Genomic DNA, 26461 nt, shown 5'->3' with positions numbered 1-26461 from the left:
AAAAAAACATAGCATTAAATAAAATGAAGACAAATTACAGAATGCCGTATTTGACACCATTTATATAACTTTCAAAGCACAATGACAATATTCTATTATTATCCAGACATATAGATGAAAGTGTCTGTAAATTATTTAAAATTTATGAAAGTAATTTCCTTTGGAACAAGAGAAGGGAACAAGCTGGAGGATGACTCTAACTTTATCTGCAGTATTTTGTAACTTTTTATTCTAGTGAGATTTGAAGGAAATGCTAAAAATTTAGCAGATCTTTGTGGGATTATTCTTTGATCACAGAGTTCCTAGAGGCAAGAAAAACATTTTCAACCGTTAAAAAATAATTACGTTTTAAGAGTGTACAAGCTGATTTCAAGCCAGCTTTGTGTAATATATTCTCTAAATTTGTAATTATTCAATTTGTGTCGTTGTATTTACATATTTTATTTAATTATTTATTAAAATAGTTTTTTGATTAAATATTGTTCAGTTAAAACTTCTGTATAATAAAAAACGTTTAAGATCAATTTTTGACCAGGACTATTTACCTAGAAATTTGCAGTTTAGCTCAATAACATGGACAGTGCTTTCAAATCTATTGTTAAAAAGAAGCCACGGCGCAATGGTTAAGAATCTGCCTGCCAATGCAAGGGACACGGGTTCGAGCCCTGGTCCGGGAAGATCCCACATGCCGCAAAGCAAATAAGCCCGTGCACCACAACTACTGAGCCCATGCACCACAACTACTGAAGCCCACGCGCCTAGAGCCCATGCTTCACAACAAGAGAAGCCAACGCAATGAGAAGCCCATGCACCGCAAGGAAGAGTAGCCCTCACTTGCAGCAACTAGAGAAAGCCTGTGGGCAGCAACAAAGAGCCAACGTGGCCAAAAATAAACAAATTAAAAAAAAAAAAAAAAAGAAGAGGAAGAAGAAGAAGAAGAAGCCACAGGCCCCAAATGGAGTCACTTATGCTAAACCCTATATCACCAAACAGAAATTTAACTTAATTATAGTTTCTGCTTTCCCAGAAACGGAATCTTAAATCAATCAGGAATCACCTGATCAGCATTAGTTAGGTCATCTGCCTGATAAACCCCTGCTTTCTCCTAAAGGAAAGAAACCACAACAACCAACCCACTTTTTTACCTAGTATAATTTCCTTGTTCCTGATCCCTTCTGTCTATAAAAGTCTTTCATTTTGTACAGCTCCTCAGAGCTCCTTTCTATCTGCTAGATTGGATGCTGTCCAATTCCAATCAATTGTTCCTCAAACTCGTAAAACTTTTCATATGCCTCGGTTTTTCTTTTAACACTGTGGAAGTGGAGTTTTGCCAGCACAGTCAAGGTATATTTTGCTCTCAACTGAAAAATACACCTAGAGGGCAAATCGGCTGAGTACACCTAAAGCATCAGCCAAATAAAAGCACTAAAGCACTAACATCTGTGAATAATTATATATGTGTGTGTGTATATACATAGATATATAATTATATTTTTTCTTTGAAATCATTGTAATGGAGAAAATCAGAACATTGTATTCCCAAGCATATAGTTTACACGTAGTTTTTTGTTTTTTAATTTTGAACTTCCTATGATTTGTTGTCCCCCATAATCTTTTCAGTGTTTGGGACATCTTAATCCAGTCCTACAATGCCTTTTGACTTTTCAACTCTACTTAGGGAGAGACTCTTCTGGACTTTTCCAGAGATCTCTGGAAAGTGTCCTCTTGTTAGGCATCAACTATCTCTGCCTTATATCAGAGTCCAAACTCAGCAAAGGAATGTGGAGTGGGCTGTGCCCACAGGCACTGCAGGAACGGCCTCTAATTCATGGAGCTGAAGGGAGGTCTGCAGCGCAAAGCCAAGAGGATTGTGGGAATGATGAACGTGAGCCAAATGTCCCGTGCAGATGCCAACTGAAAGGCAAAGAAGCTCTTCACCAAATGATGCACCCCGGGAAAACAGAGACACTTGAAATGTTTGACTCCAGCATGTCTGTTGCCCACTTTGCTTGATATCTCATGGAGGCTGCTCTTTGTTTTTCCGTTGGAGAGCATGCGGGAACCAACTGCCAAACATGCCTTATACCTCCATGCCATCTAATTATAGCCTGTAACACTCCGGAGCGCTGACAGTGCTGAGCTATTGACTCTTGACACTCTCTAAAGCTCTTAATTATCTTTTCACGTAAGCCCCTTTCAGACCTGTCAACTTCTTTGTATTGTTTATGAAGGGAAAAAATAGTAGCATATTAAGATTTCAAGACTGCGCACTCAGAGGCAAACTCGCAGTTACACTTGTGAGGGCTCTTGAATGTCTCTGCACTCACATACACACAGACAACTGGAGAGGGTTTCAGATTGTGGAATACCGCTGCGGGATGACAATTCTGATGCCAATTTGCAATAGGGTTAAGTAAACTTATCGGGCAAAATGAAATTAACCCAAACCTTAAGCAATCTGTCACAGAAGTCATTTTTAACCTTTTTCTCCTGCAGTGTTAAAACACACACACACACACACACACACACACACACACAAATATACATGACTGAACTTATAAAGTGTCTGAAATAAGTTTTTAAAAATTCAAAAACTCACTAAGTTTTTAACTCAACATGGGACTTGGCAAAGAGACACCCACGCTTTACCCTATTTCAGAAGTTATTTTTATGTAACTTAAATGTATAAGTACTTAAAAACTACGTGCACAATTATTTGATCTTACTGGTTATTCAAATAACCCTCAGAGACACAGAAAAGTGGACATTACTACTAACTGTGACAGCTTCAGATGAAGACATTGTAGCTCAGAGAATTGAAGTGACCTGCCCAATTTCCTCTAGTAAATGGAGAAATAAGACTGTTTCATCTTAAAAGGGTTTAGGTTCTAAAGTTAATATGTACAGCAAGATCATAAATAATTAAAATCACCACTGAAATCTCTTTGATGTCATCCATTGTTATGGGCCAAATGGTTGTGTTCCCCCCACCCCCCAAATTCATATATTGAAGTCCTAACCCCCAACATGATGTTATCTGGAGGTGGGGCCTTTGGGAGGTAATTAGGTTCAAATGAGGTTATGAGGGTAGAGCTCCAATGATGGGAATAGTGCCCTTATCAGAAGAGGAGGAGACACCAGAGCTTTCTCCATATACACAGGCACTGAGGAAGGGCCATATGAGCACACAGTGAGAAGGCAGGTATCAGTAAGTCAGGAAGGAGGCCTTAACCAAGAACTGAATCTGCTAGCACCTTGATCTTGGACTTCCAGCTTCCAGAACTGTGAGATATAAATATCTGTTGTTTAAGCAACCACAGTCTATGGTATACTATTATTACAGCCTGAGCTAACCATGACATTCATAAACCATAGTATACAGATATACTATGTCCCAGTAAGTCCAACATGGTCCATTGCTGGGGTTGGCTTAGATGTGGCTGCTACTGTCATTTCGCCCAGCATTGGAACTGACTGCCGCCTCCTTGGTAGAAAACCAGATGAAGTAGTTGGTTGGCCTTTGAGCACCACGCTATATACAAGAGATATCTGCAAACCCAAAAAACACTCTTTAAAATGCTAAGACGCTGACACCATGAGAGATTACGGGAACTGAGTCTGGCTGAAGTGGCAGGAGGTTCACATCTCACAGAGCACCCTCCTTTCGGAGCATATCGTCACCCTCCAGCATCATTTAAATTATTACTTTTCTATTTCTCATTTTTCCCTTTGCTGATGTGGATGGTTGAAGTCAAGTAAGTTAAATGGACATATCATACCCCGATAGCATATCAGGCCTTTGACTGTAATTTCAATCCTCTCTTCATATGCTCTTGCATTCATCTCTACCTTGTTGCGTTAGGGAAGGAAATGGAATAGAATCTGACACTAAGAGAACAATACTGACTTCTCAGTTTTTCTCACTTGAACAGGAAAATAGTGAAACTTTCCAGTGTCCAGCAATCAGCATATCTAATACTTCAGGCCTGGAAGTACAAGTGGAAACAGGACAGCAAAAAGAGACTAGTGGCCATGAAATATGGAGGAAATACTCTTTTAAAGGATTATGCTTTTTGAATTGGGGGAGACAACTTCTTATTTGAAAGAGTTGTTTCTAGGTTGATGATTTAAATCCCACTTGAATGGAGACCAAGGAGCCTTAGCTCAGATAACAATTAGTGATAATAATTAGTGATTGCCTAAAGTCTGGGTCCTTGGATGGCCAAATTGGGGCACTGTGTAACTAGACAGCCAGCATAGAGCAAGGAGAAGGGGGACACGCAGACCTAGGTATGAACAAAGTTCAGACTTTCACTATGTGCTGTTCAACAAATCGTTGAGCTCCCTAAGCATGCGTTCTCATCTGTAGATTTAGAACGACGGTACTTAGTTCACGAGCTTCCTGCAAAGATCAAACATGGAAATTTCTATAAAGCACCTGGAACACAAGGTTTGGCAGTGTCAATTCTCATGTGCTTTCACCAAAATCTTGCCAGAGTAAAAGGGACACAGGAATTCACGATAAAGTGACCCGACTATCAAATGCATCAACGCTAATCTTACAGTTACATTTAATACTTACTGAGAATAAAGATAATTCTACTGACATAATAATAACCACATTGTGCTATAATGGGATTAAAAAGATAAGAATTATAAGAATGGGATATAAAATTGTAAGGTCATTTTTGTTGCTTACATATAAAAAGCATCTTTTATGAAAAGAGGAGCAGTCATATTTCAAGGTCAGTATCAGATTGAGTCATCAATCTTCTTATTCTAGACACAGTTATGGAATCAATTTTCAGACATTCTTTTATTTCTTGTTGGTTTTGAGAAATGCCATTTCTTAGCTTTAAAACACTTGTTGGTTTAAAAATCTTTAAATTGTAATTAATAGCTATAATTATTATTTTAATCTTAAGGCAGATGGGTGACAGTCCCACTGTATAAAGCCATAAGATGTGAATGTGTGTGCCCACATGTCCGTACCTGAACACGCATGTGTATATTTCTCACTCCAACCTTTCTATGTCCCTTCAGGTTTCTCCTTCCTTGCAACAGAGATAATACACAGTAGACTTCAAAGAGGTAAGCCCTGCTGTAGCTCTGCCTAGAAAAATTCACTCTTAGGGGGAGTTTTATATCCTGAGTCAGAAAAAAAAAGAGGATGACCCCAGGCAGGAGGTAGCAGTAGGGAGGTAAAATAGAGAAGCAGCAAAGCTCCAAGGAACAAATGGTTGGGCGGAGAAGTAGAAACCTCAGCATTAAGGTTACCTCTACCACTCAGGCATCAGCTCCCACCAGATCTCAGTGGATAAGAAATGTGGCACTTTCTAGGGCCACTTCCTCACAGGGTCACACTGTCTCCAACAGTCTCACCTTCAATAAGCTGCTTCATATGGCATTGGGTAATCTGGCTTTATTGGGAGTCTAATATTAGGGAGGTATATAACAATATACATCATATTCAGAATAAGTGAGAAGACCAAATGTATCAGTTGGGATAATGGTCAAAAGAGACAAATGATAGATATTTACTTTTCATCTCACAAACAAGATATTTTTATATCTCTGTAAATCAGTGTTTCAGAATTAAGAATATTTTTTCGTACAGAAACAAGATCACGAATAATGGTAGTTTTTGAGACTTACCTCCACAGATCTATTTTACCCACAATCTAACATTCTTTTGTAATGTACACAGTACAGGGAACAGTACAAGGAACTAGGATATAAGGATAGGTTTGCCTTAATTCAAATGTTTTGTTAGAAATTACTCTAAGTCGAGAGACTTCCCTGGTGGTCCAGTGGGTAAGACCTTGTGCTCCCAATGCAGGGGGCCTGGGTTCGATCCCTGATTGGGAAACTAGATCCTGCATGCATGCCACAACTAAGAGTTCGCATGCCACAACTAAGAAGTCCACATGCCGCAAGTAAGAATGTGCATGCCACAACTAAGGGCCTGCATGCCGCAACTAAGAGCCCGCATGCCACAACGAAGATCCCGCACGCCGCAAGTAAGACCCAGCACAGTCTAAATAAATAAATAAATATTTTAAAAAAGAAAGAAATTACTCTTTAGTCAAAATTTGTTAAATTATATATTTCTAACTTGTAGAATTCATCATATGTCAAAGTTCAATAAAGCTATTTTTTTAAGTCCAAGAAGAGTTAAGAAGTCCCATTCCTCCCAGCCTCCTCCAGTCTCAGACATCACATAATAGGAGCAAAGATAGTAAATTTCAATTTGCCTTGTCAGTGCTGAAGTTAACTTAATGAAAGTTACAGAGGTCTTTGTGAGCTGAACTCAAATCAAAATAGAATTTAACTTGTCATCTGTATCTAAAAACCCGGTCTAATTTATAATCAACATATTTGCCTATGAATCAGTCTTGTTCAGGATTTGAGAATTGGCTGTATTTGTTCAGCAACAATTATCTCTTTTAATTTGTTTACTAATCTGTGTTAACTGTAGAAAAATCAGAAAATAAAGATGCGTAGGGAAAAAAAAAATCACACTTAATCCTGCCTCTGTAGATCCTCTTATAATCAACTTTTGATTTTTTAATTCTAATTAGACAATATGGTTACAGACCATTCAAAGTGGTATGAAAGCCAAAAATAATGTATATTTGGTTTTGGAAATTCCCTCGGATTTGACTTCTGAATATCAGGAAATCATTCAGACATCAATTACTATTATCTTCCTACCTTGAGAAAGTAATTATTTCATAATAAAGGGATGCTTTTCTAGCTCCTCATGGAATAGAATAAATACAACTCTAGGTCCCCATTATTAAGTCTATAAATAAGACACAACTTTAATATGATAATTTTCTCAATTCAGAGTTTACTGTCTGTATTCCTAATAATAGGAAGACATAACCCTACAAAGATCCTCACTGCCCACCGCCCCACACTTATGGATGGGTGCCCTACCATCTTGTTTGTTAACTTTGCACTACTTAGGACATAAGAAAGGATCACTGAATGGTGACTGTGCTTTTATTACAAAAATATATATATTTGGAAATGAGTTTTATCACTATCCCTCCCAAAATTTTACTGCCATGATTTTTTACATCTTCTGGTGTACAAGAAAGATGGTGTTAATAAATCAAAAACAAAATAACAAATTGTCTCTATTTCTCCCTTCACTTTGCTTTGGTTTCCCTTGTTACTTGTCCTTGCCTCGTTCATTTCTTTGCCTTCATTATTTCCTCTTTCCTTTTCCTTCACTAGTATAAAGCCTATTAGCAAAAATCCCTGTTTCTTCACATACTCAATTACATGATCTTTTCTGACTTTTACCTCTAATCTACTTCCAGCGCCAAAATTTATTGAGGGTATTCTCTAATCTTATCTTCTGTTCACCTCAGAAGATGAAAAACCAGTGGAAAACACTGGTTTGGATTCTATTAGGGAAAGAGTACTTAAATTGGAAAGATTGGCCTCTGAGATGAAAGACTTGGATTGTAATCCCAACTCTTTTGTTAACTAATGACGTGGATCAGTCAGTACTTTAAACGCACTGACCCTCAGACTCCTCATCTATAAAATGGGTAAAGCACTTGCAGGTTTGCTGTTCTTCCTGTTATTCATTATAACACAATTTTCCATGGGCTTTAATTTTCACTGAAGTTTATGACCTGCTGCTAAGTGAAGGTCACTAAGAGTGAGAAGTGAATTTAACTGGAAAGGTTCCCAGGGCACAAAATTATTCTCTGACCACATGTATGGGATTTTTTCATTTAAAAAAGTTATATTAAAAGTAAAAATACGGGAGCCTATAGCTAGCAAGACTGTAGTCAACACTGTATATTTGTTTATAAAAACTCTGGGTTGAAATGCACTTACGTGGTACTTGGAGGTGCTTATAACTCAGAGGTTGGATGCCTTTCATTCTTGCGCTCAGCACAACCCAATGGGCCAATTTTCCTCAGTTCACGGTCCTCTCACATCATCAGTCCTGACATCCACATACCTTCAGGAACCACAGAATCATTTATTCATTAACAAGACATTTTCTGAGGCTAACCTGTGACCATGAAATCTCTCTTTCCCGAAAGTTAGACCATGAGATTACTCTCCACATAAAAATGGTCATAGGGTTCACATTTCTCCCAAAGGAGCTAGGAAAGTTAACCAAGACAGGGAAATCAGCGGAGGCTGTGCTTTCTTATAGACCTTTTCACCGTATTCCTGGAGCAGCAATTTTCCAGAAAGTACGGCTGGCCAAAACAAGCTCAAGTGACCACTGGGTATCAGGGCTCCTCCCTCCCACATGGAGCCCAGCCAACTCAGCCAGCCCCTGTGAGAAGACGAAAAGGAAGGAGAGCATGTCTGAATCCATGCCAGCCCCTGCCTGTGCTTCTCACAAGCACACACATGCCCACCGCTGCCCAACACAAGCTTTTCTTAATGCCCTCAGGGTATTTCTGAAAATTTTGGTCTTTCTATCCTCATTAACTGATAATTTAATCAAAATGATCAATACAACTGTATTACAGACTAGATATAGTGTGAGATATTTTTCAGACTCTCATTTGCAGACATTAGCTAGCTGTTCCCCAACTCCATTTCACCTTCTCCCCAGGAACAAAAAGCAACTGCATTCCCAACCATACTTGCAAAGAAGTATGGCTATGAGCCTGAGTTCTAGCTGATGGAAACTGAGCAGAAGGGATATATACCATGTCCAGGGCTGGCTCATAAAAACCTCCCATGCCATATCCTGTATGTTCTTTCCCTTTCCAATGGCTTCCTATGTAGCAATATTGGAAGCCATGTGTTAAAGATGATGAAGCCAGAGCATAGAAGAAACCACGTCCTTGAATTATCACTTGGAGGAGAACAACCCACCCATGAGGAATACCTATTTTATATGCACAAGAAATAAACTTCTATTGTGTTAAGGCACTGCAATTTTAGGTTTATCTGGTATATTGGCTAGTTCTGCCCTAACATATAAGTCTATCTTAGGAATAAATCACAGGTTGGAAACAAACCAGTTACATTCACTAGACACTGAATCCCCAAAAACATACTTCCAATTCAACTGCAAAAAAAAAAGAGGATTTTAAGGATTATTACTGAGAAAAGAGTTCAGCTTTAAAATAAAGGTAATCCTTGGCAAAAATTTACAGAACATCTTCACACTGTCCTCAGGTAGGGTTGACAATGTTCCCATTTTCCAGGTAAAAGAAAACTAAGGCCAAAGAAGGTGAAGTGACATTTCCAAAATAAGCAACATGACATCCAAAATGATGAAGGAAGGAGCTAGCATTCAGACCTTGGTCTTTTGACCTTAGATGTAGTGTACTTTCCCCCAAACCAATGTTACCCTTTGCACTCTTGATGAAACCTCTTATAGCCACTTCTCATGGAGAGCAAAATCAGGTCAACCTTGTTTGTCACTGGCAGATACAGTAGAGAGCACCCCTATTTGATCTCACGGTCTATTTGTAATTTGAATAGAGAAACTAGGAAGTTGGGAGTTTTCTGTATCCTGCTAAAAGTGGATGAGGCCCTACTTCTGATACAGACGTACACTGTGAAGTTTCCAATGCTGTCTTCAAAATCATCTGCTCTGATTTGAGGCTCCGAATTCCAAACTCTGACTCTCAAATCATACTGAACTTGCTTCTGACTAACATTCTGAGTCTAAAGCTATTTCATTTCATTTAACCAAGTTTTCTGAGTTGAAATTATCAGGTTTTGGATAACTTTTCTCATGTAAGAGGTCAGAACAAATGTAAGCAACCAAGTTTGTTTTGCTGAGAACCAGTAGAATGACCATGGCAGTGTTTGTTCCCTGATTTTGGACTCAGAAAAACGTCTCTCAGTCTGTCACTAATTTTGTGTTTTCTATAAAATCTGCTGGCAAAGGATTAGATGTTAGTTTGTTTTGTGCCACAGGCCTTTTTCTTTTAAGCCCACCAGACTTTCTCTCTCTGAGCTGTATTACTTCTCAGCTGACTCTAGGGCAACCCATCCCATTGGAACACCCAGCCTGCTTCTCAGTGTGAGAGCAGCCATGGCACGCCAGCGCTGTCATGATGATAATTTACAGTTGAGGTTGTTGCATCCCCAGCTCTTTTAATGTGACTGTGTGTAGAAGTATAAAGACGCCCAGAAAAAAGGGAAATATGTTCAAGTACTTTATTGCATTATTTTACAACATACATCATGTCTCCCCAGGCACTGAAAATAGCCCAACTAAAACACAAATAAAGATAAATCCTGTGATCATCAAAACAAGGACCAAACCCAAAATATGCATTTGATTTGTGGTTGAATAGGTTCAGGGGGAAGATTATTACCCTTTTCATCTTAAGTCTGTTTCTTTTATGCTATTTTTAAAATTAATTACACATGGAAATATTTCTATAATGAGATATGGTGATGATTTCCTGAGAACAAAGCTTGGTGGAAAATCGTAGACTTATTTGGGGAGACATTTGATGCAAAATTATGCCACGTTTTACTTGGTTATAACCCTGAAATCTAACAACAACAAAACAATGCATGTGGTCATTCTCAGTGTCAATCTTGTTTTGTGGAAGGAAGGGAGGGAGGGAGGGAGGGGAAAATAAAAAAAAAATAACTACAGTAATGATATAAAGGTCAAATTTAAAAATTGTTAAAAGACCCAGGGAATTTGTGAATTGCCAATCGCAGTTCTTTTCTCATTATTATATTATTTGTCACTTATTAAGCATCCTTAACTCACAAGATGTTATTTACAATATAAGAAAGATATGAATAGTTTCCACATATAAGTGTAATATAAGTACCTACTTTATGCTGTATAAATACATTTCTAAAAGTATTGGGTCCTACATTGAAATCCTGATATGAGCCATATATGAGGTGAACATTAATTTCTAAGAGAAAGAGACAATGCAGTGTATCCCACAAAACTTGGCCCTCCCAGAAAAGATGACCAGAGAACCAGCCAGGACACTGAATCAGTGAGAAAATGTCCAAGTATTTCTTTTTTTTTTAAATTAATTCTTATTGGGGTATAGTTGCTTTACAATGTTGTGTTAGTTCCTTCTGTACAGCAAAATGAATCAGTTCTACGTAGACATATATCAACTCTTTATTGGATTTCCTTCCCATTTAGGTCACCACAGTGCATTTGAGTTCCCTGTGCTATATAGTATGTTCTCAATAGTTATCTATTTTATACATAGTATCAAAAGTGTATATGCGTCAATCCCAATCTCCTAATTCCTTCCAACAGCCCCGCTTGGTATCCATACATTTGTTCTCTACGTCTGTCTCTATTTCTGCTTTGCAAATAAGATCATCTATACCATTTTCTAGATTCCACATATATGCATTAATATACAATATTTGTTTTTCTCTTTCTGACTTACTTTACTCTGTATGGAACTCTCTAGGTCCATCCACGTCTCTATAAATGACCCAATTTCGTTCCTTTTTATGGCTGAGTAATATTCCATTGTATATATGTACCCCATCTTATTTATCCATTCCTCTGTTGAGGGCCATTTAGGTTGCTTCTATGTCCTGGCTACTGTAAATAGTGCTGCTATGAACACTGGGGTGCATGTGTCTTTTTGAATTATGGTTTTCTCTGGATATATGCCCAGTAGTGGGACTACTGGGTCATTTGGTAGTTCTATTTTTAGTTTTTTAAGGAACCTTCATACTGTTTTCCATAGTGGCTGTAACGATTTACATTCCCACCAACAGTACATGAAGGTTCCCTTTTCTCCACACCCTCTCCAGCATTTATTGCTTGTACATTTTTTGATGATGGCCATTCTGACCAGTGTGAGGTGATACCTCATTGTGGTTCTGATTTGAATTTCTCTAATAATTAGTGATGTTGAGCATCTTTTCATGTGTTTGTTGGCCATCTGTTTGTCTTCTGTTGAGAAATGTCCATTTGGGTCTTCCACACATTTTTTGATTGGGTTGTTTTTTGATATTGAGCTGCATGAGCTGTTTGTATATTCTGGAGATTAATCCTTTGCCAGTTGCTTCATTTGCAAATATTTTCTCCCATTCTGAGGGTTGTCTTTTTGTCTTGTTTATGGTTTCCTTTGCTGTGCAAAAGGCTTTAAGTTTCATTAGATCCCATTTGTTTATTTTTGTTTTTATTTCCATTTCTCTAGGAGGTGGGTCAAAAAGGATCTTGCTGTGATTTATGTCATAGAGTGTTCTGCATATGTTTTCCCCTATGAGTTTTATAGTGTCTGCCCTTACATTTAGGTGTTTAATCCATTTTGAGTTTATTTTTGTGTATGGTGTTAGGGAGTGTTCTAATTTCATTCTTTTACATGTAGCTGTCCATTGTTCCCAGCACCACTTATTGAAGAGGCTGTCTTTTCTCCACTGTATATTTTTGCCTCCTTTGTCATAGATTAGGTGACCATAGGTGTGTGGGTTTAGCTCTGGGATTTGTACCCTGTTCCATTGATCTATATATCTGCTTTTGTGCCAGTACCATACTGTCTTGATTACTGTAGCTTTGTAGTATAGTCTGAAGCCAGGGAGCCTGATTACTCCAGCTCTGTTTTTCTTTCTCAAGATTGCTTTGGCTATTCAGGGTCTTTTGTGTTTCCACACAAATTGTAAAATTTTTTGTTCTAGTTCTGTGAAAAATGTCATTGGTAATTTGACAGGAATTGAATTGAATCTGTAGATTGCTTTGGGTAGAATAGTCATTTTCACAATATTATTTCTTCCAATCCAAGAACATGGTATATCTCTCCATCTGCTTGTGTCGTCTTTGAATTCTTTCATCAGTATTTTATAGTTTTCTGCATACAGGTCTTTTGCCTCCTTAGGTAGGTTTACTCCTAGGTATTTTATTCTTTTTGTTGCAATGGTAAATGGAAGTGTTTCCTTAATTTCTCTTTCTGATCTTTCATTGTTAGCACATACAAATGCAAGAGATTTCTGGGCATTAATTTTGTATCCTGCAACTTTACTAAATTCATTGATTAGCTCTAGTAGTTTTCTGGTGGCATCTTTAGGATTTTCTACGTATAGTATCATGTCATCTGCAAACAGTGATAGCTTTATTTCTTATTTTCCAATTTGTATTCCTTTTATTTCTTTTTCTTCTCTGATTGCCATGGCTAGGACTTCCGAAAGTATGTTGAATAATAGTGGCGAGAGTGGACATCCTTGTCTTGTTCCAGATCTTAGAGGAAACACTTTCAGTTTTTCACCATTGAGAATGATGTTTGCTGTGGGTTTGTCATATATGGCCTTTATTATGTTCAGGTAGGTTCCCTCTATGCCCACTTTCTGAAGAGTTTTTATCATAAATAAGTGTTGAGTTTTGTCAAAAGCTTTTTCTGCATCTATTGAGATGATCATGTGGTTTTTATTCTTCAGTTTGTTAATATGGTGTATCACATTGATGGATTAGCATATATTGAAGAATCCTTGCATCCCTGGGATAAATCCCACTTGATCATGGTGTATGACCTTTTTAATGTGTTGTTGGATTCTGTTTGCTAGTATTTTTTTTTTTTAATTTTTATTTATTTATTTATTTATTTATGGCTGTGTTGGGTCTTCGTTTCTGCGCGAGGGCTTTCTCTAGTTGCGGCGAGTGGGGACCACTCTTCATCGCGGTGCACGGGCCTCTCACTATTGCAGCCTCTCTTGTTGCGGAGCACAGGCTCCAGACGCGCAGGCTCAGTAGTTGTGGCTCACGGGCCTAGTTGCTCCGCGGCATGTGGGATCCTCCCAGACCAGGGCTCGAACCCGTGTCCCCTGCATTAGCAGGCAGACTCCCAACCACTGCGCCACCAGGGAAGCCCTGTTTGCTAGTATTTTGTTGAGGATTTTTGCATCTATGTTCATCAGTGATATTGGCCTGTAGTTTTCTTTTTTTGTAGTATCTTTGTCTGGTTTTGGTATCAGGGTGATGGTGGCCTCCTAGAATGAGTTTGGGAGTGTTCCTTCCTCTACAATATTTTGGAAGAGTTTGAGAAGGATGGGTGTTAGCTCTTGTCTAAGTGTTTGATAGAATTCACCTGTGAAGCCATCTGGTCCTGGACTTTTGTTGGTTGGAAGATTTTTAATCACAGTTTCAATTTCATTGCTTGTGATTGGTCTGTTCATATTTTCTATTTCTTCCTGGTTCAGTCTTGGAAGGTTGTACGTTTCTAAGAATTTGTCCATTTCTTCTAGGTTGTCCATTTTATTGGCACATAGTTGCTTGTAGTAATCCCTTACGATCTTTTGTATTTCTGTGGGTCCATTGTAACTTCTTTTTCATTTCTAATTTTACTGATTTGAGTCCTCTCCCTTTTTTTCTTCATGAGTCTGGCTAATGGTTTATCAATTTTATCTTCTCAAAGAACCAGCTTTTAGGTTTATTGATCTTTGCTATTGTTTTGTTTCTATTTCATTTATTTCTGCTCTGATCTTTATGATTTCTTTCCTTCTGCTAACTTTGTGTTTTGTTTGTTCTTCTTTCTCTAGCTGCTTTAGGTGAAAATTATTTGAGATGTTTCTGGTTTCTTGAGGTAGGATTGTATTGCTATACACTTCCCTCTTAGAAATGTTTTTGCTGCATCCCATAGGTTTTGTATCTTGTTTTCACTGTCAATTTTTCTAGGTATTTTTTGATTTCTTCAATGATCTCTTGGTTATTTAGCAGCATATTTTTTAGCCTCCATGTGTTTGTATATTTTACAGTTTTTTTCCTATAACTGATTTCTAATCTCATAGCATTGTGGTTGGAAAAGATGCTTGATATGATTTCAATTTTCTTAAATTTACTGAGGTTTGATTTGTGAGCCAAGATGTGATCTATCCTGGAGAATGTTACGTAAGCACTTGAGAAGAAAATGTATTTTGCCGCTTTCAGGTGGAATGTCTTATAAGTATCAATTAAGTCTATTTAGTCTATTGCATCATTTAAAGCTCGTGTTTCCTTATTAATTTTCTGTCTGGATGATCTGTCCATTGGTGTAAGTGGGGTGTTAAATCTCTCACTGTTATTGTGTTACTGTCAATTTCCCCTTTTATGGCTGTTAGCATCTGCCTTATGTATTGAGGTGCTCCTATGCTGGGTACATAAATATTTACAATCGTTATATCTTCTTCTTGGATTGATCCCTTGATCCTTATGTAGTGTCCTTCCTTGTCTCTTGTAATAGTCTTTATGTTAAAGTCTATCTTGTCTGATATGAGTATTGCTACTCCAGCTTTCTTTTGATTCCCATTTGCATGGAATATCTTTCTCCATCCCCTCACTTTCAGTCTGTACGTGTCCCTAGGTCTGAAGTGGGTCTCTTGGAGAAAGCATATATACAGGTCTTGTTTTTGTATCCATTCAGCTAGTCTGTGTCTTTTGGTTGGAACACTTAATCCATTTACATTTAAGGTAATTATCGATATGTATGTTCCTATTACCATTTTCTTAATTGTTTTGGGTTTGTTATTGTAGGTCTTTTTCTTCTCTTGTGTTTCCTGCCTAGAGAAGTTCCTTTAGCATTTGTTGTAAAGCTGGTTTGGTGGTGCTGAATTCTCTTAGCTTTTGCTTGTCTGTAGAGCCTCTGATTTCTCCATCAAATCTGAATGAGATCCTTGCTGGGTAGGTAATCTTGGTTGTAGGTTCTTCCCTTTCATCACTTTAAATATGTCCTGCCACTCCTTTCTGGCCTGCAGTGTTTCTGCTGAAAAATCAGCTGATAACCTTATGGGGATCCCCTTGCAGGTTATTTGTTGCTTTTCCCTTGCTGCTTTTTTTTTTTTTTTTTAAATTTTTATAGCTACTTTATTTATTAATTTATTATTTATTTTTGGCTGTGTTGGGTCTTCGGTTCGTGCGAGGGCTTTCTCCAGTTGCGGCAAGTGGGGGCCACTCTTCATCGCGGTGCGGGGACCGCTCTTCATCGCGGTGCGCGGGCCTTTCACTATAGCGGCCCCTCCCGTTGCGGGGCACAGGCTCCAGACGCGCAGGCTCAGTAGTTGTGGCTCACGGGCCCAGCCGCTCCGCGGCATGTGGGATCTTCCCAGACCAGGGCTCGAACCCGTGTCCCCTGCATTGGCAGGCAGACTCTCAACCACTGCGCCACCAGGGAAGCCCCCCTTGCTGCTTTTAATATTTTTTCTGTGCCTTTTTCTTTGTATTTAATTTTTGTTAGTTTGATTAATGTCTCGGTTTCTCCTTGGGTTTATCCTGTATGGGACTCTCTGTGCTTTCTGGACTTGACTATTTTGTTTCCCTTGTTGGGGAAGTTTTCGACTATAATTGCTTCAACTTATTTCTCAGGCCCTTTCCCTTTCTCTTCTTCTTATGGGACCCCTATAATTCAAATGTTGGTGCGTTTAATGTTGTCCCAGAGGTCTCTGAGCCTCTCTTCATTTCTTTTCATTCTTTTTCCTTTACTTTGCTCCTCGGCAGTTATTTCCACCACTGTATCTTCCAGCTCACTTCTCCGTTCTGCCTCAGTTGTTCTGCTATTGATTCCTTCTAGTGTATTTTTCATTCCATTTATTGTGTCGTTCATCATTGAGTGTTTGTTCTTTAGTTCTTCTAGGTCCTTTTTAAACATTTCTTGTATCTTCTAGATCCGTGCCTCCATTTTATTTCTGAGATCTTGGAACATCTGTACTATCATTCCTCTGAATTCTTTTTGGGTAGGGTAGATTGCCTATTTCCTCTTCATTTATTTGGTCTTGTGCGATTTTACCTTGCTCCTCTGTCTTCAACATATTTCTCTGCTGTCTCATTTTGTCTAACCTACTGTGTTTACAGTCTCCCTTCTGCAGTCTGCAGGGTCGTAGTTCCTCTTGCTTCTGTTGTCTGCCCCCTGGTGAATGAGGCTGGTCCAGGGGCTTGTGTAGGCTTCCTGGTGGGAGGGACTGGTGCCTGTGCTCTGGTGGGTGGAGTTGAGTCTTTTCCTTCTGAAGGGCAGGGCCATGTCAGGTGGTGTGTTTTGGGGTATCTGTGAGCTTAGTATGACTTTAGACAGCCTGTCTGCTGATGAGTGGGGTTGTGTTCCTGTCTTGCTGGTTGTTTGGTGTGAGGTGTCCAGCACTGGAGCCTGCAGGCAGTTGTGTGCAGCTGGGTCTTGATGTTGACATGGATACCTCTGAGAGTGCACATGCTGATTAATATTCCCTGGGCCTGGGAATCCTCTGGTGGTCCAGCATCCTGGACTCAGTGCTCCCACCCCAGAGGCCCAGGCCAGACCCCTGCCAGGGAACCAAAAGCCCTCAAGCCACACAGTGTGGCCAGAGTAAAAAGAAAGAAAAGAAAAGAGAAGAAAAGAAACCCAAGACAAATAGCAAAAACAACAGCAAACAAACAGCAGCAATAACACAACACACACACACACAGAAAATAAAAAATAAAATAAAATTAAAAATTAAAAAAACAGGAGAACAAACAAAAGAATTCAAAAATGAGAATAGTCAATAAGGACTAAACTAACAAAAACAAAAAATGAAAAATAAAACAAAAACAAAACAAACAAACCACAAAAAAGCAAAGAAAACAAAAAATATGTACATAAAAACAATCAAAAAATAAAAATAAAATAAAATAAAAAACAAAGAACAAAAACAAGAAAAAAAACACAAAACAACAGAAAGTAAAAATAGAAAAAATAAAAATATATATATTAAAATTTTTTTAAAAATAAAAATAAAAGATAAAAAACAATAAAAGCAACACCACCAACAACTGAACAACAACAACAAAATGAAACAAAAAAAGAATAATAGTAATATTTTCCTGGGACCTCCTCTCTCAGTGGCCTTGCTCCTGCAGTGAGCCACAGCCAATCCCTGCTTCCCCATGATGCCTTCCAGGACCTCTGGGAAGATCTCTGGACCTGCTGTGGGCACTGTGGGGCCAGCTCAGACTCTGATCTGGCCTGACTCCCGTGTGTACTTGCCCACAAAGTGCACTGCTGCGAAGCCTAGACCAGTCTCGATGGTGGGAACACCCATTGTCTATTCAGGTATTCCACAGACGCAGGATTTACCAAGCCAATCTCAGGGATTTAAACCACGGCTCGTGCAACTGCATGGAAAGATTTCCATTCGTTCTCCTTAGTCGCACCACCCCTAGGGCTCAGCTTTGGTTTTGACCCCACCTCTGCGTGTGCGCCACCCTCAGGCATCTGTTCCTTGTCCAGGCAAGAGGGAGAGAAAGCAGTGGTTGCTTGGGGCACACTTACTCACTCAGGTTGGGGAGGGGCATGGCGGCCACAACGAAGGTGTCTGTGAGTTGCCTGCGGCGGTGGGGACCAGCAGGCAGTTGAAACAAATTGTGGCGAGCTCACTCTGGTGGGAGTCCCTCCAGTGCCTGCGGAGGCAGGAACTGGCGTGTGGGGGCAGTGGTGGCCCCGCCCCCCATGCACCTCTCAAAAATGGTGCCTTGCTTTCCAGGTAGACCATGCTTCCTCTAGGGGCATTCCCGGCCACACATACCCTTACTCCCGTCCCCTCTGCTGTATCTGCTCAGCCAACAGTGCTCCTCTCCCTGGACCTGTTCTCCCAACCCCATGCTTTAGCAGTCAGACCCTACCAGCATCGGCAGACTCTTGTCCCAGGCAGGGGCGCCCAAGGCTGATTCCCAAGGAGCCTTTGGGATAGGGGGTGCTCAGGCTTCCGGAGCCCATGCAGGCGGAGGAGACCCCAGCCCAAGGGGTGGGTGGGCCTGCTCAGATGGGAGCCCCTCCCAGTACCCACAGAGGCTGAAGAAGCCAGTGGGTGGGGAAAGGGGTTGTAATGGCGGCTACGCCCCTTGCACGCCAATCAAGAATGACACCCTGCTTCTACGGTGTCCCGGTTTTTTCCGCAGACTTTCCCAGCTGTGGAGCTCCTTATTCCTGTCCCTTCAGAGTGTCTTTTCACAGCCAACAGCTGTCTCCTCCCTGGGTCTGTGTTCCAAACCCCACTTTCCAGCACCCAGCCCCCCTTCACAACAGGCAACTCACGACTCAGGCTGGAATGTGCAGAGCTGCAATGTAGACCATGCGTGCAGTTCTTACTTTGTCCTGCCTTCCACAGACCATCCACTGCATTCTCCTTTGATCCCCTGAAGGTCCTTTTCTGTCCCAGCTGATTTCCCCACCATGAGGGAGTTTTTCTGAGTGCGGTGCCCTCCCCTCACCTTCAGTTTCCCACCAGGGTTGCTGGTCCATTTTTTGATTCCTCTTTTCGTTTTTTCTTCTTTCTTTCATCCTAACCAGTTTTTTCTTGTCCTTTTAGGAGTCTGAAGTCTTCTGCTAATGTTCAGCAGGTACTCTATGAGACTTATTCCATTTGTAGATGTATTTTTGAGGTACTTGTGAGGAGTGACAAATTGCACATCCTCCTATGCCGCCATCTTGACATCTCCCCTCTGGGAAAATGTCCAAGTAGTTCATTAGTATATTTCCTTAAATACCATAAGCAATAAAGAGAATAATAAGAATTTCTAGAAGTTTTAAAAGAATACGGGTGTGCAATAACTAATTGCTGAGTAGATGAATGGAGGGATGAATTAATAAATGATTGAATGAAAATAAATGGATTCTTGCTGCTGGGTGGATCCATTTCTGTGCTAATGTCAAATGAGGTCACGGACAGAAAGAGGTGTGAGGAAACTTCCTACAAAGACCTTGCTGGAGAGCATCAGGACAGAGGTCTCACAAATCTAAATAAGTTTCTACTCACAATGCTATCTACTGTTCCCCTACAGGACTCTAGAATGACATCCTGGGAAAAGAAGCCTCATGAAGCAAAGTGGAAGAAGAGGTGGAAGTCTGAGGAAGGGTGAGATTTGGCAAGCGTCTCCATCAGAAATATCTATGAGACCACAATGAGATAACACTCCATACCCATTAGGATGACTATTTTTTAATTAAACAAAACAAAGAAAAACCCCAGAAAATAACAAGCATTGGCAGGGATGTGGAGAACTTTGAACCCTTGTACATTGATGTTAGGAATATAAAATGGTATAACTACTATAGAAAAAGGTATCGTGATTCCTCAAAAAAATGAAACATCGAATTACCATTTGATCCAGCAATTCTACTTCTGGGTATAGCAGCATTATTCACAATAGCCAAAAGATGGATGCAACCCAAGTGTTCATCAATACATAAACAGATAAATAAAATGTGGTATGTACATGCAATGGAATATTATTCATCTTTAAAAAGGGAAAGAAATTCTGAGACATGCTACAACATAAGTGGAATAAGCCAATCACAAAAGGACAAATTCTGTATGATTACCTTATTACGTAAAGTACCTAGGTTAGTCAAATTCATAAAGACAAACGGTAGAATGGTTGTTTCCAGGGACTAGGGGTTTGTGAGAATGGTGAGATCATATTTAATGGGTACAGAGCTTCCTTTAGGGAAGAAGAAAAGGTTCTGGAGATGGATGGTGATGATGGTTGCGCAACAGTATGAATACACTTAATGCCACAAAACTATACACTTAAATGGTTAAAATGATAAATTTTGGGTTATGTATTATATTTTATCATAATAAAAACAAAGAGCCATCCATGAGAGCAGAAGCATAATGGTGCAACCAAATGCTGTTATCCTAGAAGAATCCCAAAGACTAGAATTCTATGACCTTGGGTTAACACTTGGGTTAACACTTTTTCTCTTTAACTACATTTATTAACAGAAAACCCCTAAAACTCTATGTCTTACGTGCTGATCTTTAAGAAGAAAGAAAATAAAAGACTGTCTTCAACACTGAAGCAAGAAAGAAAGAGGTAGAAAATGCTGAAGGAATTGATAGTTGCTATTATGGCCAAGAAAGAAAGGAAAACTAAGACCAGAGTACTATGAAAAGAAAGAAAAAGCACTGGATTTTATTGTTTTACATGGCTTTTCAACAACAATCCAGGGACAGCCTAGAAGAGACCAAAGCTTAAATGATTAAGAAAAAGGGAAGCACTGAAAAGGGCACTGAAGAAGCACAACAGAAAACGAAGTTATCACAGATCCACCAGCTTTTGTTTTATCTCAGTGATTCTCCTATGATGAATTATACTTAAATGCGTTTGTGCAGCTCTTCCTGATAGGCTTGAAAGTCTTTTAGTTGTCATGTAGTAGTCATTCAACAAACATATACTGAAGAAATGCATGATGAATAAGTACACAAATATGCTAACATCAACCGGGATTCAATCCAATCCATAAAACCTTTTAAGCATCTATGATGGGCTGTGAATATCCTTTTCCAGGAATGGTGGCACAGCAGGAAAGTCAAATATATAAATAACTGTAGTGGCTGACTGTGATAAATATGCAATAGAGTTGAGAAACAATGAAAACAAATGGGAAATACAGGAAGGCTTTTGGGGAGAGGTTAGATTTCAACAGACCTTTGAAAAATGAAGTCTGGTAGGTAGCTAAAAAAACAATTAGAATTCCAAAAAGAGGAGGCAAACCAGCTTAAGAACACAGAAGCAGGAAAAATGTAAGCTGTAGCTGGAGAACACCAAAATACAGTTCTTAGTCCTGTAGAATCGAGAATGTATTAGTGATAGTCTTTTGGCAGTTTGGGGAAAATTGTAAAAGTCAAGTCACAAGCCTGAGGGACTGTGTATTATTTTCCGTTTAATGGGAAATGATTGAAGGCTTCTGAAGAGAAAATAGACTTGGTTAGCATTAAGTCTGGAGAAGATAACGTTGGAAGCAATGTAGACTATGCATTTGCAAGAGGGCTGACTGGAGTTAGGGAGAAGAAAAAGGAAGATGTTTCAAACATTCAGTAAAAACATCATGAATGGGACTTCCCTTGTGGTCCAGTGGTTAAGAATCCGCCTTCCAAAGCTGGGGACGAGAGTTCGATCCCTGGTGAGGGAACTAAGATCCCACATGCCGCAGGGCAACTAAGCCCACATGCCACAACTACTGAGTACGTGGGCCACAACTACAGAGCCACAACTAGAGAGAAGCCCGCACCCCACAATGAGGAGCCCCGCAAGCGGAGGATCCCACATGCTGCAGTGAAGATCCCGTGTACCTGGGCTTCCCTGGTGGTGCAGTGGTTGGGAGTCCGCCTGCCAATGCAGGGTACACGGGTTCGAGCCCTGGTCCGGGAAGATCCTACGTGCCACGGAGCAACTAAGCCCATGTGCCACAACTACTGAGCCTGCGCTCTGGAGCCTGCAAGCCACAACTACTGAAGCCCACACACCACAACTACTGAAGCCCACTCGCCTAGAGTCCGTGCTCTGCAACAAGAGAAGCCACCACAATGAGAAGCCCGCGCACTGCAATGAAGAGTAGCCCCTGCTCACCACAACTAGAGAAGGCCAGTGCACAGCAACAAAGACCCAATGCAGCCCAAAAAATAAATAAATAAAATAAAAATAAAAAAAGATCCCGCATACCACAAGTAAGACCCGACGCAGCCAAAAATGAAATAAACAAATAAATATTAAAAAAAAAAAAAAAAACTAACATGAAGGACTCAACTAGGGCATGCAGTGGTGATAGGGATGGATATAAGAGATACCTGCAATTGTGCCTTCTGACTGGTTTTAGAACTTTGGGAAGCAAATATACTGAGCATGACCAGCTGGTAAGATGGGATATAAAGTACATAAGAGGAAAAGCTTGAATTAATATTTTTTAAGTTATAAAATCATTCTATCCTCAGGGAATCACCTTTGGGCAGCCCACTACCATCTTTTGCTAATTCTTTTTTTTCATCTCCTATTGTCTCTGCACTGATGCTATCTAAACATTTATCAGTTTATCAGCACTGTCTTTCTAGGAGAATCTAATCCATCTGCATGGATCAGAAAGAGCTGTGGTCATTTGTTTTAGTCTCGAGGACATGAACATCATCAAGAACCAGGACAGTGCCTGGGGTGCTATGAGGACTTGGCACAGGATTAAAGAAAAATGGGAACAATTCACCAAGGAAAAGAGGGAGGTTTGGAAAAAGGAGTTCTAATAAGTGGGCCAGAAGAATCCTTGTTTGGCTCCTTTATCTTTGCTAAACTTCATCTTCCTCATCTGTAAATACTTACAGTCTTTACCCTCAGAGGGCATTTCAAGCAAGATTTTTTAAAAGTTCTCTATAAAATTAAAAATGAAAAAGACTTGTAAGTTGGTATTTTCATTGTTCTAGGAGAGGGTCATGAGAGTTTCTGAAAGATCCCCACATGGAAGAGACGTAAGGCACGTTCACATCCTCTTAGAAGGCACAGGTAAGACCAGAAGCTCTAAGCCCAACAATGGAACAACCTTGGTGTGACAAGACTGCTCTGAAAAATGTATGGTTTGTTTCAGGTTACAGTTAGTGGTCTGATGTGGATACAGTAAAGCATGGCAGTCTTTTGACTGGCGGAACGGAAGCATCAAATGGGGAAGTAGACTATGTGTTTCTTAGACCCCATATTCTATAATTCTAAGAAACGTTTCTCTCTTGTTATGACTGAGCAATGCTAGACGTCACTTTAAAATGGGAAGCCACACAGGTTTCAAACTAAAAAGTAATGTCAAACAGCTATTTTCTTAACAGTGAAACAAAACAAAAATTTCTCTGTGAGAAGCTAAAAGAAGAAGAAAGAAGTCGAGTTTCCTAGTAGTTCTTCAGTCTGGAGAACTTGAATGCCAGTCCCTTCTGATGGATGAGAGAGTAAATGAAAAAAAATGGAGATCATCTCCCCCACCTTCCTCTAGGATAGTTTTTCCTAGGAAATGCTATGATTTGTATGCCATATGCCAGTTTCAAAGGCATAGTGAGATGAAATAGATAGGGCCTGGCTTTTGAATTTGCACTGCTGCTCACTGGGTGTGAGGCTCTAAGCAAGTTCCTTGAGGTTAAGGCCATGCTAGCTCAACTATAAACATCAGGTAATAATCCATAACCTGTAGGCCTAATATAAGTATGGCAAAGCAAGAGAAGTGTCCAGATGTGAGCCTTAGTAGTATTCATATATAGCTTGTCTTGTCTCGTAAACAGTTGGCCAAGCCTTCCATAAGCACCCTGGAGTAGAGGCTAAGGAGCTTCCCGTGGAAGAACCCAAGCTCAGTTCACCACTAGGTACAGATACACAAGGACACACTTGGTGAGCTGGGGAGGCTCGTACAAACAAAATCTCTTTCCAGAGAAGCCGAGACTATTTCTTGGAATGAAAGACTCGTGCTAAATGGGAATGGGGCCAAGACACAAAACAGCCAAACAACAGAACGACAACAAATAAATAAATAAATAAATAAATAAAGTTAATACATCCGTCACCTCACATAATCACCAATGTTTTTGTGTATTTTCTGTGTGAGAATATTTAAGATCTGTTCTCTTAGCAACTTTCAAGTATATAATGCAGTATGGTTAACTATAGTCACCATGCTGTATATTTCATCCCCATAACTTATTCACCTTAAAACTAGAAATTTGTACCCTTTGACCAACATCTTATATCCACCATCTCCCAGCCCCTCATAACCACTCAATTTATACAATGTTACATGTCAATTAAATCTCTATAAAGTTGAATAGATAGATAGAGAGAGAGAGATAAAACAAGGAAAAAACCCTCAATTCATGGAATGGAGGAATGAGATGGGGGCCCCCAAAATCTATTTGTAGCAGCAATTAAGAGCTTCCTGGGGTAAAAGTTACCTTAATTAGCAATGAAGCAAAGGACTATGAACTGACTCACTAACAAACCCTGTCTTCCAAACGATGCCTGATATTCAGAGTGCTTCCTGACTTAACAAGAGGGGTGGAGGGAGGGATTAGAAGCCAAAATAACAATTTATTTAAAAGCCCTATCCTATATCTGGCAAAACTTGGTAAAGCAACCATGCTTTATGATATTTTCAACACTGTGCAACCCACAAAGGAGAAAGATTTTATCCCACTTTGCCGTGGACAGCTATGTAGCTTCAGCATCACAAGGACTCCCAGAACCAGCATAAAGGCATCTAGTGGGTAGATAGATGCTCAACGGGGGGGCCCAGGACCAAGAAGGTGGTGCCCTGCGGGAGCCTCCAGGGCCTGGAAGAGGAGTGGAGGGCCGGGAAGTGTACCTTGACCGTGGCAGAAGGGGGCACTGTCCTGTAAGAAGTCTCTGTGTAATAAAAATATTCTTTCAAACCCTTAATGCATAATAGAGTCAGCATTCAGAAACCAAAAAAGAAAAAGTCACAAATCAGAGATAAAAAGCCACAAAATGTTCACCATCATTTCATAGAGCATTTTGAGATTATACTAATGTATGCAGCGGATGACTGACAGAACTAGATGTCCTTTCATAATTCAATGTTCCAACGGAAGTTGGCCAGGTCACGCGCAACTGACAGAACCAGAATAACTAACACACGAAGAAACCCCAGCGTTTCTGGTTCTTGTGTTTCATGTGACCTTCAAGTTTAACTTCAAGTTTCAGATTTATGTGAACTTAAAACAGATTCATGAGTTTCATTTTTAAGTCACTGTGATTTTCATGGGTTTCTTAAAAAGACATTAACAACAAATCACCCAGGGCTCATTTCAATCATTCCTCACTCTTTTGATAACTCTGGAGCCTAAAGAAGTAAAGGAATTTTGGGGAATCATGTTTTAATGTATTTATATTTTTGCCTGCAGACATGGTACGGGCTGGGAGAAAGTAGTCAAGTTCACGATTATATGACCACAGTTTTAAAGAAATCTAGCTCTTATTACAGTCATGCAGGAGATTTATGTGTTGATAAGACTTCATTGATCAAAAGCATACTTTAATTTAGTATTTAGTGTGAGAATTTGCAAATAAGCTCCAGATGTGTTTATGTGAGCCAGACACCGTGGTAACCAGACTGTGAAATAAACCTGCTTAGGCTATGTCTAGGTGAGGCCAAAACAACTGGTTGATTCAAAAATTTCAATTACCAGACAAGACCTTGAAAAAAATATATATATCAATTCATTGCTAAATTTAGCTGGCCAATTTGGTCAAAAAGATTTTTTTTTTCAGACACAGCCTTTGAAATATGAAATTTCTAAATAGAAAAATAGTGATACAATAAAATATTAAATTTCTTGGATAGCCAGTGAATTGCATACAATGCAGACACAGCTCTGAAACAGAAAACATAAAATGCCTAGCAATTTCCAGGAATAGCACCAACAATTTCAGTAATTTCTAGAGAAGCAAACTAAATGAAAAGACTTATGAAAATTATCTAGATAAAATCTAGAAACTATCTTGTAGCAGTCCTTGATTAAAATAGTACTCCACAGCACAGGACCAAGAAGAGAATGCATTTCCTACCTCCAGATATCTCTCCCAGTCCTAGTTTTGGAGATTTAATGAATGAAAAAAAGATATTCACTTGCAGCAGAAGGAAACTCCATTTAACTGGCTCTCTGTTTATTTATAAGGAGATTCTACTCCTTGGGTAACATGTGGTCCATGGTGGGCTTGGTACTGGTAGCCAGAAGGTCCCTGTACCACACCTACCCACATCTGCTATCATCTGTTGAT

The sequence above is a fragment of the Balaenoptera ricei genome, chromosome 6 (genome assembly GCF_028023285.1).
Source record: "Balaenoptera ricei isolate mBalRic1 chromosome 6, mBalRic1.hap2, whole genome shotgun sequence".
Taxonomy (NCBI): Eukaryota; Metazoa; Chordata; class Mammalia; order Artiodactyla; family Balaenopteridae; genus Balaenoptera; species Balaenoptera ricei.
The sequence above is the reverse complement of the archived record's forward strand: the minus strand, read 5'-3'. Positions refer to the sequence as shown.